The sequence below is a fragment of the Cavia porcellus genome, unplaced genomic scaffold, assembly GCF_034190915.1.
Source record: "Cavia porcellus strain 051 isolate PalLab524CR breed Dunkin Hartley unplaced genomic scaffold, mCavPor4.1 scaffold_2, whole genome shotgun sequence".
In the NCBI taxonomy this organism is placed as follows: domain Eukaryota; kingdom Metazoa; phylum Chordata; class Mammalia; order Rodentia; family Caviidae; genus Cavia; species Cavia porcellus.
Window position 1 is genome coordinate 75,270,125 of NW_026947485.1, and position 15,215 is coordinate 75,285,339.

Sequence of the window (15,215 nt, forward strand, 5' to 3'; positions counted from 1 at the left end):
CCCTGTGCGTGGGAACTGAAATCTAAAACAGGGACTTGGGTCTTGGCTCGGCCTGCTGCTCCCAGGTGACTTTGCGCAGGACATTTATCTGTTAGCCTTGTCACCTCATCTAAGGTAGAAGTGAGTTTCTGATGCTCGCACAGGACGGTTGTGAGGTTTAAATGACAGGAACGACCAGCTGGATGAAGCACACACACAATTTCATTGTTAATAGCTGCAAGTGGGGTGCTGTGTGAAGCAGTGGGGGCTCCGGGAGCCTAAAGGTCCCTTTGGGTAAGCCAGGCTTGGTGGGTAGTGAGCTGAGGGGACAGGTGCTCGGGAGTGTGACTCTGTGACAGGTCTGTTGTGAGCACACAGGTGTGAGACGGGTGTGATGAAGAGCATGGACCCGGTGGTGGGCCACATGGGTCTGTGGGACCGAGATGCGTGCTCTCATTGTGCAGAGCTGCTTGCCCTGGCCTCTTTGTGTCTCTCAGGTTGCTGGAGCTGCCTGAGGGAGTTGCGTGCACCTCAGAGCACTGGCCGTGCAGGGGTGTGTGGATTGCTGATATGTCTTTGTGTGACCCATCATGAGACTGAAGTGCCTTTGTCTTGGTGGTGTGAGTGTGTTGGTGGTGTGTGGTGCTTGGTGTGACTATTTGTGTGACTCTGTGCGCGTGTGCAAGCGTGTGTTTGGTGAGTGGCTCTGCTGCCTTAAGCACCTTTCGAATACATTGGCCACAGCTCATTGAATCCTTTAACAATCTGACTCTGCTCTTCCTTCCCCGTTTTTTCTAATTCAGTTCCTCTTATTACAAAAATAAAAAATAAAGCACTGCCCCTTTCCAGTGGCTGGCCCTGCGGAGCCCCCGCCTCGGGACCAGCCTCGTTTCACTCCATTTCGGAGAAAACGGGAAGTCGGTAATTTTAAAAATATTTTCTACTTTATTTGGGATTTAATGTTCTTACAGAATCCTGCTGCCTCCCTCTGTCCCCCCATCTACCCCCAGCCCTGCATGCAAGAGGTGTAATGGCCCGTTCAGCATATTAGGGGAGCCAAGTGCGTGCGTGAGACAGAGAGAGAGAATAAAGAGACCCACGGTAGACGCACACACAGATGCACAGCAGCGCAAACACCCAGACATGAGCCCAAGCACCACACACACACCAGCGACAGAAACCCCCTCTCAATCCATAATCACACTGCAGGAAGTCGGGGAGACTTTCCGGGGATACACGGGTAGTCAGAGATGGGAGGAAGGAAGGAGACACGGTCACGGTGAGAAACAGAATAGAAGTAACTCTGGCGCCTTAGAGGGTTGTGAGAGGAGGCGCAAAAGAGGATGAGAGAATTTCTGGTCATTGCAGTCCAGATATTACCCTGTCTGTACAGGGGCACTGCATGGTCAGGAAACGGTCACTCAAGGGCATGCAAGGAGCCACAGCTGCATGTGGGAGCAGAAAGATTCCTGTGTCACTGCCCTGTCCCGTGCTGTTGGGGACTCAGAGCAGTGAGCCATAGGTGTGTGTAGGGTGAGCAGCACTAACTTAAGAACCATTCATATTTTAGGCCCAACAAAGGTTTGCCAAGGCTGGAAGAGCCCGAGTGTGTTCGTGTGTCTGTGAGGACACATGCAGGGGCACCTGAGTTCACCCAGTGTTCCTGCCACTGAACAAAGAAAGGGCTTGCAGCATAGGGTACTCTGCAGTATTAATGGAGGATGGATGAAGAGAATCTCGATGGGAGTCCACTATGAGCTCCCTCGTGCAGGGAGGGCCTGGCCACTGCAAGTGGTGCCCATGAGTACCCACCTCCTCCGGAGCAAGACCTGGGAGCGGGTCAGATCGTGCACCTGAGGGTGGGTGCCAGTGCCCGTGACCTTGTCATCCTGCTGTCCTTCCTGCTGTGGCACTGTGGTCCATGCGTCAGGCAGTGAGTTTCGTGGGTTATTTCAGACTATTCTGTATGGGGAAAAAGAAACCAAAAAACCATCCATTTGTTAAACATGGGATGAGAAAGTGAGGAAAGGGCCGTAGTGAACAGAAACGGGAGATGGATAGATGGACATACTGACCAAGCACACCACCCACCACCTGATAAGTTGATTTATTTCTAGACTGAAAGCCAAATAGAAATGTGGGTAAGTGGATGTGCAGATAGACACACAGACTGACATGAATCAGCAGGCAGGTGGGCGGTCCTGAGAGGTGACTGACAAATAAACCAACAGACAAGCAGACCAATCGATAGACAGAGGGACCACTGCTCAGAGGTGATGGACGGACAGCTCAGAGTCCAGAGCAGCTTTACCACCATTCCATTTTCTTCCTTGCCAGTGGAACCCACTTTTGCTTGGTGTTTTTTTAAATTTATTTTTATTAGCACATGTTTGCAAAACATAATGACTGTGCACATCCTGGGGGGTTGGTACATGTACATAACACATCTCCATTCTGTCTATCTCTCCTCCCTCTTCCCCCTTCCCTGGTGTTTGGAGCCCAAGTCCTTTGGGGAAAGTCGAACCATTCCTTTACACCAGAGGTGAAACCTAATCAATCCATTTTCCTTGCTGCAGACTGATTTAAGAGTGGGTTTGTGGGGCTGGGGATTTAGGTCACTGGCATAAGCACCTGCCTTGCAAGCCTGTGGTCGTGAGTTCGATCCCCGGTACCAGTAAAAATACAAAAAAAAAAAAAAAAAAAAAAAGTGGGTTTGTAAGCCTGGTGTGGTGGTCTACATCTATAATCCAGGGAGGTTGAGGCAGGAGGTTTGCTATGCATTAAAGGCCAGCCTGGACTAATAGTGAGACTCTGTTGGTGGAGGGGAGAAGACATACAATAGAATTCCAGTGTTGAAATATGGCAAGTGATCTGTTTAGGAGCCCTTTGAAAACATTTACTTCAGTCTTAAGTAGGGTCACGTGGAAGCACATGCCCTTCTCTCCTTCAGTTCTGTGCGTTGCTAAGTGAAAATGTAGTGTGTTGAGATGCTGCAGCTTTTTTGGAATCCTGAGTTCAAAGCTGAAATATGAAGGTTAGTAGAGAAGTTTGTGAGTGCCATGCCGCTGGCCACACCGATCTCCTGGGGGCTCCCTACCCCAGAATACTGTGTACATGAGGGAACATTTTTTCCTATTGCCTAATCCCCTCTTGGTAGGGTCATCTGTTGTTTGTGGTGAGTTGCTAGACAAATCAACTAAAACTTGCCAAATAATGGAGAAATGGAGAGGTGGATGAGTGGAGGGAAAGTACAGAGAAAGACGTACACATACGAAGATGACCAATAACAGCCTAACTGATAGGTTGACAACAGCAACAGTAATGAAGATCCTGTAACACATTCTTCAACGTGAGAAGGCTAGGCAATCAGACAAATGGGCATAGGTGGATTAGGCCAGCGGAAATGGGATTGGAACATGGGGGCACTGATGGGAGGACTGGCAGGCGGACACAGCTGGACACACCAGCACTGACACCTGTTACAAGTGACTCCAGTGTAATGTGGATTCTCCTCAGTGTTCTTGGGACCAGCTGCACATGAACTCCCTCAACCTTCACTCGCTGTGCAATGAAAATTGGTTTCCTTGTCACTCTTTGTCATGACCAAGTTTTGTGGGGCAGGAATCATATCCTACTCACCTTTAACATCCGCAGACTAGCACAGAAACAAGCACATAGTAAGTAACCAATAATACTTATCTTCTGGATGAATGGCATAGTGTAGGCTGTAGATGAAAAGACAGAGGGACAAAAGGAAAGAATGGCAGGAGGACCAACAATAGGAAGGTAGACCAAATTTGGTACAAATAATTAAATCATATAACAAGTCAGTTGATGGGCCATCATGGAGCAGATGAGTAGCATGTTCATGTGGAAACCAACATGCCTGTTTCAGAAACAGGTGAACAGGGAAGCAGTGATCAGTAAACACACAAATCAGCCGTATGTGCCGGAGAGGGAATGAAATGAATGTGGATGACTCCATCACTAGCAGGCAGGCAGATATATTATGGATGGATGGGTGGAGGGATGGCCAAATGTTAGATCAAAAATAAGTACAATAAATGGGCAGGTGAACGAAGACAGATTTGTAGTCAAACTTAGGAATGTAGATATATGACTAGTTTAAACCAATTAAAAAGCTGGGCATGGTGGTACATACCTGTAAGCATAAGACTTGGGAGGCTGAGGCAGGAGGATCATTGCAAGTTGGAGACTGGCCTGGGTTACAAAATGAGCTCAAAGCCAGCCTGAACTGCATAGCAAGACCCTGTCTCAACAAGACAAACAAAATGAAAAAATCCAAAACTGAAAAAAATCAAAAGGAGAGAAATGGGTATAATAGATGATAATAATAATAATAGTATTATTAATGGGTATAATGTATAATAATAATGGGTGTAATGTTCAAAAGTGAACAAAGATATAAACAGATAAACTGAGGAGCTAATGGGAAGATCAGCAGTGTTGGACACCTATATGTCTGTGCCTGTCAGCTGTCAGATCAGTATCTCTACTGATGACACAATTTTCTTGTTTGGGGAGCATCCCTTCTCCCTTTCTCCTCTCCTCCTCTTCCTCCTCCCCTGTCTCTGTGTTCCCACACCCTGTTATACTCTGCCCCCCACACACACACACACACTGAGGCATCTTTTGGTTTTGTGCATGACAGAAAAAAAAAAAAAAAGTAGAGCCTGGATGCAAGGTGGTGTGGAGCCTGGAGCCATGGGAGGGCAGAAAACCCTGTCTACCTCCCACCCCGCCTCCCAGCCCCCAGTGCAGCAACTGAGTCCTGGTGCAGGATTCCCTTCCTGACCACTCACCTCTCTTTGCTTCCTGCCAAGCTTCTGAGGACCTGGGATTAGGTCAGTGAAGTAAGAACCTTCAGATCCGCTCACTCCCAGAGTGGGGGCAGACTCAAAACCAGCCATTCTGTTGCAGGCATGGAAACAGAGGCAAATAGGTGGCAGCAGGAAGGAAGCCACCAGGTACGCCACCCAAAACCTTGATTCTTGTGTCCATCTCAGTTCTCAGCCGCTTTGTGACTCACCTGTAAGCCTCTCAACTCAGAAATGGCTGCACCTGCTGAGGGCCAGGTACCACCTGTGCTGCAGGGGACAAACCTCTTTTCCAGGGGTGTCTTCTCAATGGCTTGTTCCTTTGTCCTGACCCTTCCTGGGTCTCATCTTTCTCCTGGGCATGGTGAAGGCATGCTCTCATAGCAGCCACCACATGTTCTGTGTCCAGCTGTCTCCTCTTCCCACTCTGCCTTCTCTGTGCCCTCCCCTTCCTGTGCCAGGACAGCCCACTTCCCCCTGGACTACAGCATGATGATCGAGTTTCATTCTGTGTAGCGGGCACTTTCCAAGCACCAGGAGGAGCTGATGACTCTTGGGTGGCCCCTTGTACTCCACAGGGAAGCAGCCTTTCAGTGCCAGGGGAGCAGTGGGGAAGATTTCACAGGGGTGCAGGCAGAGGGTGACCCATGGTGTTCATGCAGGCAAGGGAGCCTCCCAGCCCATCACCACCCCTCGTGATCTGCCCGGTGGTTCTTTCCGGAGCACTGCTCTGAACAAATGATCAAAGATGATTTAGTGTGGCCTTCAGAACTCTTCCCAGTATGACCTTGATTCCCTCCCATCCCTACAGGCCTTCTGGATGGCAACCAACCCGGCCAGGTGAGAAGCTCCACGGTTGGGACCCAGGCTCCTCGAGGCTCATGGAAGACTCCCCACTAGACTCTCTTGCCTGCTGGGTTCCACACTCTCCAAGCAGGCCTGATGTGTCCACTCAGCCTTCCCACACCTACCTGGATATCCAACTCTGCCTCCTGCCCCTGCCCTGCCTCCTCCACCTTCCTCCTCTTTGTCATGACCAAGTTTTGTGGGGCAGGAATCATATCCTACTCACCTTTAACATCCGCAGACTAGCACAGAAACAAGCACATAGTAAGTAACCAATAATACTTATCTTCCTCCTTGAGAGCTCATCGTGTGCTGGGAGCCAGGCTGCTTGGGTGCAAGGCTCTGGCTCTGCATCTTCAGAGCTGTTGGCCTAAGACGAACTACTTGTCTGGGTCCCATTTCCTTGCCTCCAGGACTGTTGTGTGTGTGTGTGTGTTGGGGGGTGGGGGAGGTGAGTCAGTGTGAACAGGGTACAGAACGGCCTGGCTCTGTCTGTAGAAGAAGGTGAGGGTTACTGTTCTGCTGTTCTCCTGACTGGCCTCAAAATTCTTGTCCAGAGATTCCAAGATTCTTGAAGACCCTCAAGATTCTTCAGGGAGCAGCCATCAGGACTGAAGGGCTCACCTGCCCTGTCTTAAAGAAAATAAGACCAAATGCTTAGGGAAGGTGCTCTCCAGCTTTTGGAATGAAAACCTACAGAAAGGAGAGAGTGGAGTTAGGGTTAGTGGCCCCTAGTTGCATCTGCCCCAGTTGGCGCCAAGAGCTCAACTTCTGTGCCCCACAGCCTCTGTGACACGGCCCTGCAGCCCACACCCTCAGGCATCAGGGTGAGTCCCGTGGAAGGGCACCTAGTAGAGCATTCCGGTAGCTGCCAGGGGAAGCTGTTCGAGGCAGACACAGTGAGGAGCAGGGCAAGAGGGCAGAGGGAGCGGCCCCTGAGGCACAGAGGCTGCCGGAGGGGTGGGCCAGCCTGGGAGCAACTGGGCAGCGTGGGTTTGGGTTTTTAATGGATGGGACAAGGATTCCACAGAGGGTCTCAGGACAATGTAGGGCACGGCTGAAGCTGTATTTCAGGGCACTCCTGGTGCTGCCGTTTACTTTCTAGCTGTGGTGCGGGCACTTTGCTCAGTGTCTCTGTGCCCCCATCCCTTGGTGAGGTGGGAACACCACAGTGCTGCAAAGAAGTGTGAAGTGGGGCCGTGGAGGTCGCAGGGTGGCAGCCCTGGTGAAGACTTCGACCACTGCAACCAGTTGTAGCAGGGGATGCAACAGGGCCAGCTACAGAGGAAGTCGGCTGAAGAGAGGTAGAGCTCACAGGCCACAGCCCCACCTGAGGAGAGAGGCTACGCAGCAGGTGGGTTCCTGGCTACCTCGAGTCTGTGGCCTGAGCCAGAAAAGGAACAGGCTGGCAGGAGAGGGTGAGCTCCTCGTGGGTGGGTTACACTGAGATTCTTGTGGGACTTCTGGGAGGGGAGCTGATCGGAGATCGATCTGAGAAAATCTAAGCGTGCATGGCCTGGGCCAGGGAGTGGAGAGGAAGCATAGCGTTTTGGGCAGGGCCTGTGGCAAACACAGTGCTACAGAGACCCTGGGAGGGGAAACAGAGGCCTACAGGGATGACTGTGACCCCGAGGGTGGATGGAGGCTGGAGGGAGACCCAATGAGCACACCTGGGTGCCTTGGAGAGGCGATAAATGAGCTGACTGGAGGACAGCACTTACCAGTGTGGTTGGTGGGAGGTGGTTGTGATAGTTTGAAGAAAGAAAAGGAAGCTGAAAATTGGCATCTCTGACGGACATGTGTGTAGGGAGATTGCCAGAGTCCACACAGAGACCAGTCCAAACACAAATGGTTTTTTTGTTTTGTTTTTTGTCTTTTTGAGAGAGTCTCACTATGCAGTTCAGGCTGGCCGTGAACTCACTATGTAGGCTGGGCTAGCCTTTAATTCGTAGCAATGCTCCTGCCTCAGCCTCCCAAGTGCTGGGGTTACAAGTGTGCAGTACCACACTGGACTAAACACAATCCAAACAACCACTGTTTGTGCACCTCCTTTTCTGTTTCCAGACACACTCTGTCTTGTATGTGTCAACTCTGACTCTGCCCTGCCTCCTCTCTCAAGGTAAACTCTTTCAAGGTAGAATCTGCATCTTTGTTGGGTCCATTTCTGTGCCCAGCACTCACGTGTTAGAGTGAGTGAATTATCAGAGGTGAGAGCATCAGGTCTCTGGGGGTGCAACCTGGCAAGTCATCAGAGGGGCAGTGCAACACTGTGTCCTGGCAGAGGCATGATGGGAGGGCCGGGTGGGAATGCCAGACTCCACACATGCATTGTGTCCTATCTGGATCCTTGCTCAGCGGGAAAAGCCATGATTCTCCCCATTCTGCATATGCTTCCGGGATTCTGCAGCATCCCTGAGGCTCATCCTGGATCGCTCAGCTGTCTGTTCCGAGTAAACAGTGGGCCTTCAGGCACGGAGTGTTTACCAGTGCTGTGACCTTGGGTTCGCAGGGTACCCTCCCGGGGCCTCAATTGCTTTTTCTGTAGGATGAGGAGTCCAAGGTGGAGGTGCAAAGCATAAAGAAACTAACAACTCTGTCATCCATTTGGAGCAGGATTTTATGTGCCACAAAGATTCTACCCTGTTGGTGGGCAGCATTTATCCTCATTTTCAAAATAGAGGAATAGGGTCTTAGTTTGAGAGAGCTGACCACATACATGAGTGGGGGAAGAAGCAAGACTCTGCCCACTGGGGCTCCTTCCTCCAGGGGTGCTGCCCACTGGGGCTCGCCCGCCTGTGTCTGTGTGCCCCTCACGGTGTGGCTTCTGCACTGACAGCCGCAAAGACTGGCTGGACGCTGGAAAGCACAGCATACATAGAAGAACCACACCACGATCATCATTCCTGGCCACGCTGAATTTTCAAGTCCCTTCTTTGGTATCTGTTAGACCCCTTTCTGTAGCCTCAGACTACTGGCACCTTACGTCTGCCACTTGTTCCTGTTTCCTCCCATCTCCCGAGAGTAGATTTTCACTAAGTTCCCACCTATTCCTTTCTGTTCTTTGCCATTAAATCTCCTCTTCCTACAATTTCACTTTCCTACAACTTTAAGCTGTGACCTCCAAGCAAGTGACTCTCAAATGTATAATCCATCCCAGAGCCTTATTTCAGCTACCTGATGGGAATTTTCCGCCTAAATCCATGGTTTTCAGACTTTGCTGTGTATCAGAATCACCTGAAAATTTGTCAAACACAGAGTTCTGGGCTGTACCCCCAGAGTTTCTGATTCAGCCAGTAGGCCTGGGGTGGGGATGAAGAAGTTGTTTAAAGCATGATTGGATATCAGTGAGCTAAGTTGCACGTACTTAAATCATCCTTTTGATGAGTTCTGAGATGCAAATGCTCCCATGAATATCACAGTTGAGACCATGGACGTCAGCCTCTGCAAAGCTCTTTGTTCCGCTTAGAGTCTGTTCTTTCCTCTCTTCAACACCCAACCAGTACCCAGGTAACTGTGACCCTGTCTTTATCAGTATGGCTTACTATGCATTTTCTAGAATTTGTGTAGCTAGATTATATGATATGTCCTCTGTGTTGTTTCTGGCTCAGCATAGTTATTTTGAAATTTACCTATATTGATATATAATATCAATAGCTTATCCTTTTTTATTAAAGTAATAAGTAATTGAACAAATATATAACAATTAGTTTCTCCACTCACCTGCTGATGGACGTTTGAGCTGTTTCCAGTTTAGGGCTATTACAAATAAAGCTATTAAAATCACTGTGCTATTCTTTTGCTTGGGAGTAGATAGCTAGGTCCTAGGGTAGTGTATGGTCCACTTTATAGAAACTTCCAGGCTGTTTTCTGAATGGTTGCACCATTTTACATACCCACCAGCACTGTGTGAAATTCTAACTGCCCTGTGTTCTAGCCAGCATCTGTCTAGTGGGACCGTCTTCTTACCCTTTGCCGTTGCTGTGGGAGTGTGGTGTCTCGTTATGGGGTACTTTCTGCTATCTTATTGACTAATCATGTTGAACAATTTTTTAGGTGTTACTTATCATCCATTTTATCTTCTCGTGTTATGTGTCTGTTCAAATCTTTTCTTGTTTAAAAATTGGACTGTTTTCTTCCTATTCTCCTGTGTTCTTTATATATTCTAGAATACAAGTGCTTCATTGGATATCTACACATTTCTCAAATAATTTCTTTCTGCCTATAGTTTATTTTCAAAAACAACATAATTTTAATTCGATTAAGTCTAGTTACTGACTTTTAAAATAGTTCGTGTTTCATTTGGTCTCACTTAAGGAATCTTTGTCAAATGCAAGTTGCTAAGGTTGTCTCCTGTGCTTTCTTATGGAAGTTTGCGGTTTTGACAGGTTCTGCCAGACATGTCTAACACGACGTCCACCCAACTTGGCAATGGCTCCGAGAAACAACTTACCTCTCCACAAGTAACTTCCATGTTCTTCTTCTAGTTCCAGAAATAAACCTCCTGCTCCCTTTTCACGCGTGTGCCAAGCCTTCTCCAAGACTCGACAACCAGCCAAGCCTTCACACCCAGTGCAACTCTGTAAAAGCTGTGCCCACCTGCCCCTATATTGAGGGATTCTTGCACTCTTCTGCAGCCCTCCCGTTCCCACAATAAAGGCTCTTTATCTGTCTCTCTCCCTTTGTCTCTCAACCATGCCAAAAACCTAACAGTTTGAGCTCTTATGTTGGGCCACTGATCCTTTTCAAGTTAATTTTCATATAAAAGGTATCAGGACATGTGTAAAGATCATATTGCCTCATTAGTGTGAGAAGCTGAAAGAAACAACATATGTATTTGCATATGTATATGTATATAAAAAATAAGATAAAAATAACTAAATTGAAAAAATAAGATGTCAGGGCAGGGCAGGGTTAATGTTCTTTTTGGGACATCCAGTGACTATCCAGTGGTTTCCACATCGGTTGCTGAAAAGATCAGCCTCCCCGTGATTTTGCCTGACCCTTTTATCAAAAGTCAGCTGACCATGTATACCAGGTCTATTTTTGGACTCTCGATTCTGTTCCATTGATTTGTCTGTCTGTACACCAGTATCCCATTGCAGTACCATATCTTGAAGTCTTACTTAGGTACTGTAAGCCTTTCAATCACCTTCTACGTTTGTTGTTTGACTATTCTAGGACTTAAGCATTTCCATATGCATTTTAGAACTCATGTGTCAAGTTCTTTTCTTTTTTTTTTGGTACTGTGGATTGAACTCACGGTCTCATGCTTGCCAGGCAGGCACTTGTGCCACTGAGCTACATCCCTGTCCCCTCTGTGTCAAATTCTGTGAATAACAAGCCTGCTGAAATTTTGCGATTGCATTGAAGTCACTGAATCTATACATGAACTTGAGGATTATTGACATCTTAATAAAACTGGGTCTTCCAATGGATGAACATAGTGTTTCTCAGGTTATTTGGGTCTTTTTCATTTCTCTCAGAAGTATTTTATGATTTTCAGAATATGATTCTTATATATCTTTATTCAAATTAACCTCCAATATTTAATATTTTTGATGCTCTTGTAAGTAGTAAATTTTCATTTCCTATCATTTAAGGCTAACATATAGAAATCCAGCTATGTTTATAAAAACACAGATTTCTGTTGCAGTGGGATTGGTATGTGGTCTATGAGTCTGCATTTTTAACAAGTGCCCAGGTGGGCTGGTGCACTTTGGGAGTACACTTTAGGAACCTCAGTATTCTGTCTGAACTTCTCATTCTAAACCATCCTCATCACCTGGCCCCAAATAAACTCTGCTTCTGATTTCTGTTTTTCTAAAAATGGCCCTATAGGGGGCCAGAGATTTAGCTTAGTGGCCTAAGTGCCTGCCTCACAAGCACAAGGTCATGAGTTTGATCCCCAACACAAAAAGAGAAAAAGAAAAAAAAAAAAAAATCACGAGTCTTTTTGAGCTCTGTTTAAAAAAAAAATAAAAATAAAAAAAAAAAACAGCAACAAAAAAAATGGCCCTACGTCCAATTCCACATGCTTTAGTCAGCTGTCAGTGATTTCCCATTGAAACACCAATTTAGGGAGCACATCAACACCCTCACATCCAGTCAGCTGCTGCCCTGCACTCCTGGAATCAGTCTCTCCTTCCTCTTGGCATATCTTCATCTCTTTCCTCCTTAACTGATGAAACTTACCTCTAACCTCCTAACTGGCCTCTCAGCTCTCATCCTCTCCCCCTACAATCTGCTCCACACTCCCAGACAAAACAACTTGGATTGTGTCTCCCTCCCACTAGAGAATCCACCCCAGGGCTCCCACTGCCTACTGAACTTAGTCTGAACTCCTTTCTCTGACAGCACAGAGAGTTCTAGTTTTCTACTTGGAGCCATTCTGTCTTTTGTCTTTGATAGTAAAACTCATATCTTATCTAGAGACAAATTTGCCCGGATTTTTAAAACTCTTTTTCTCAGCATGCCTTGCAGACAAGTGACCATGTGACTAGGTTCTGGCCAATGGGATGTAAACAGGAGCATTCCATGGAGTGGGTAGTAACTAGGTGGACGGTCTATCTTCCTTTCTTCTTCCTCCATGTCTGCTATATGCAGGAGCTCCAGTGGACATCTTGAGCTATGTGGCAAACAAAGATGAGCACTTGCTGAGAATATAAGGAGCCTAGATCTCAGAGGAGCTGCCAGGCAAACCTGGATTTTCAAACTCTGAAATTATCTTACTTGGAAAAATAATCGTACATGTATAAGCTACTGTAATTTGATGGCTAATAGCTCTAATCTGGACTGCTATACCTGACATTGAAAGCTCTTAATATTAGTTGCAGCATAGAAAGTATGACTAAAACATATGGTAAATACTTAACTTTTTAAATTTAGTACAGTAGAAAGTACATGGCTATTAATTCCTCTTAAAATCCTCCCCTCACTGTGAGTACACTTATCCCATCATTCTTGGCCCTTTCTGCAGCAGTTTTGGATACGGTGGATGAAGACACATCATGATTTTTGTGAGGCTGCCTTTCCACTGGATGGCACACGGTAGCTGCATTCACGGAATTTTTTTTCCAAATCCATTTTATTTCAAGGATAAAAACAAAAAGAAGAAGAAAAACTCCTAAAACTAAATTTCAAAACATGTCAACTGCGAGTAACAATGTATTACACTGTGCATTGTTATCCCCAAATCATTCACGGAGCACAAGACATCTGCATTCAGTTACGAACAACACCAGCACAAATCTTTCTCACAGTGAACTCAGAGAAAGAGTACTATAACTATCTTAACTATTTTTATATTTATATACATATACATACCTTGGTTCTTTCAGTTTCTCATGCTAATGAGATGATACAATGTTACACATGTGTGTCTTACTTATTTCACTAATGAGCATGGTCTCAAGTTGTGTCCATTTACCTCTAAAAGTCTCTAGTTTATCCTTGATGGCTGAATAGTACTCCATTGTATAAAAAGACCACCTCTTTTTTTTTTTTTTTTTTTTATCCTGGGAATTGAACTCATGACTTCATGCTTGCCAGGCAGGTGCTTATATCACTGAGCTAAATCCCCAGCAACCACCTCTTTTTTTTATCTATCCCTCAGTCAATGAGCATTTAGGTTGTTTCCAAGATCTGGCTATTACAAATTGTGCTGCTATAAACATGGGTGCACATACATAATTGTGGTATGATGTTTTAAATTCTTTTGGGAAGACACCCAGAAGGAGAATAGCTGGGTCAACAGATTTTTGAGGAATCTCCACATTGATTTCCACAGTGGTTACATCAGTCTACACTCCTAGCAACAGTGGAGAAGAGTTCCTTTTTCCCCACAGCCATTCCAGAATTTGTTATTGCTTGGTTTCTTAATTATAACTATTCTTTCTGGGGGAAATGGAATCTCAGTGTTGTTTTAATTTGCATCTCTTGAATGACCAGTGATGTTAAACATTTTTTCACGTATTTATTACTGTTCATATTTCTTCATCTGAGAAATGTGTATTCATCTCAGAGGATCATTTTTGAATTGGGTCTTTAAATCTGTTTTAAAGGACTGATTTTTTTTTAGTTCTTTATATGTTTTTGATAATAATCCTTTGTCTGAGGTACAGCTGGCAAACATTTTCTCCCACGTTGTGGGTTGTCTCTTCACTCTGTTAGTGGTTTCTGTTGCTGTCAAAAGCGTTTCAGTAGAGTGAGATCCTAATTGTTGATTCTTTGTGATAGTTTCTGTGCAATCAGGGTTTTGTGCGTAAAGTTTTTGGCTGCACCAATGTCTTAAAGAGCTTTACGTACTCTATATTTAATGTTTCTGTTTTAATATTAAGCTCTTTGGTCCATTCTGATTTTAGCTTAGAACATGGTGAAAGATATGGGTCCAGTTTTAATCTTTGGTATGTGCAGAGCCAGTTTTTCCAGCATCATTTATTAAAGAGGGTATCTTTCTTCCAGTGAATGTGTTTGGCTCCTTTGTCAAAGATCAGGTGGCTTAGTGTATCTGAAGTTGTTTCTGTGTCTTCTAATCTGTGCCATTGATCTTCGGATCTGTTTTTTGTTTTTGTTTTTGTTTGTTTTTAGCCAGTACCGCGCTGTTTTATCACAGTAGCTTTACAGTATAATTTCAAGTCAGGGATTGTGATAGCATGGTCTTATCTTTGTTGCCCACGATTGCCTTTGCTATTCTGGTTCCAAATATAGTTTAGGATTGTTTTCTCTATTTCTGTGAGATATGTTATTGGAATTTTGATTGGAATTGCATTGAGTCTGTATAACAGCTTTGGAAGTGTGGCCATTTTCACTATATTGGTTTTTCCTACTCAAGAGCATGGGATAGCTCTCCATTATCTAATATCCCCTTCAATTTCCTTTCTCAGAGTACTGTAGTTCTCAATGTAGAGGTCTTTTACATGCTTCGTTAGATTGATTCCTAGGTATTAATTTTTTTGGATGCTATTTATAAAAGATATTGTTTCCCTGATTTTTCTCTCAGTGGGTTTGTTATTTATGTACAGGAAGGCTATTGATTTTTGAGTGACTTTGTAACCAGCTACATTAATGAATTTGCTTATTAAATTTAAAAGTCTTTTGGTAGAGTTTTTGGGGTCTTCTAAGTAAAGTATCATGTCATCTGTAAATAATAACAGTTTAACTTCTTCCTTCCCTATCTTTATTCCTTTTATTTCTTCCTCTTGTCTAATTTCTTCAACTAAGATTTCCAGGACTACATTAAATAAAAGTGGAGACAGTGGCCATCCTTGTCTTGTTCTTGATTTTAGAGAGAAAGCTTTTGTCCATTTAGTATAAATGGACAGTTTTTTTTCATTTAGTATAAAGTTGGCTGTTGATTTGTCATACATGGCTTTTATAGATTCAGATAAAGACCCTCTATTCCAATTATGGGTAGGGTTTTATAATGAATGGGTGATAGACTTTGTTAAAAGCTTTTTCTGCATTTATTGAGATGATTATAAGGTTTTGTCCTTGGCTCTGCTAATATGGCGAATTACATTTATGGATTTACTTGTGTTGAACCATCCTTGAATT

At 45.2% G+C, this 15,215-nt stretch overlaps 1 protein-coding gene and 1 long non-coding RNA gene across 2 annotated transcripts in view; one reads left to right on the plus strand and one right to left on the minus strand.

Moving 5' to 3' along the window:
- The window catches only part of Hif1an (hypoxia inducible factor 1 subunit alpha inhibitor), a 39,142-nt gene extending 28,044 nt beyond the window's left edge, over positions 1-11,098 (plus strand). Inside the window, exons 8-10 of the transcript XR_010045849.1 lie at positions 5,629-5,927; positions 6,221-7,017; positions 10,049-11,098. The gene's annotated coding sequence lies outside the window, so the exon portion shown is untranslated. The remainder of the gene's footprint in view (positions 1-5,628; positions 5,928-6,220; positions 7,018-10,048) is intronic.
- On the minus strand, positions 637-5,405 carry LOC134474920 (uncharacterized). Its single transcript, XR_010045856.1, has 4 exons — positions 5,030-5,405; positions 4,803-4,911; positions 4,142-4,249; positions 637-1,941 (listed from the first exon to the last, which is right to left on the minus strand). It is a non-coding gene; the product is annotated as an uncharacterized LOC134474920 (long non-coding RNA).
- Positions 11,099-15,215: the final 4,117 nt, after the last annotated feature.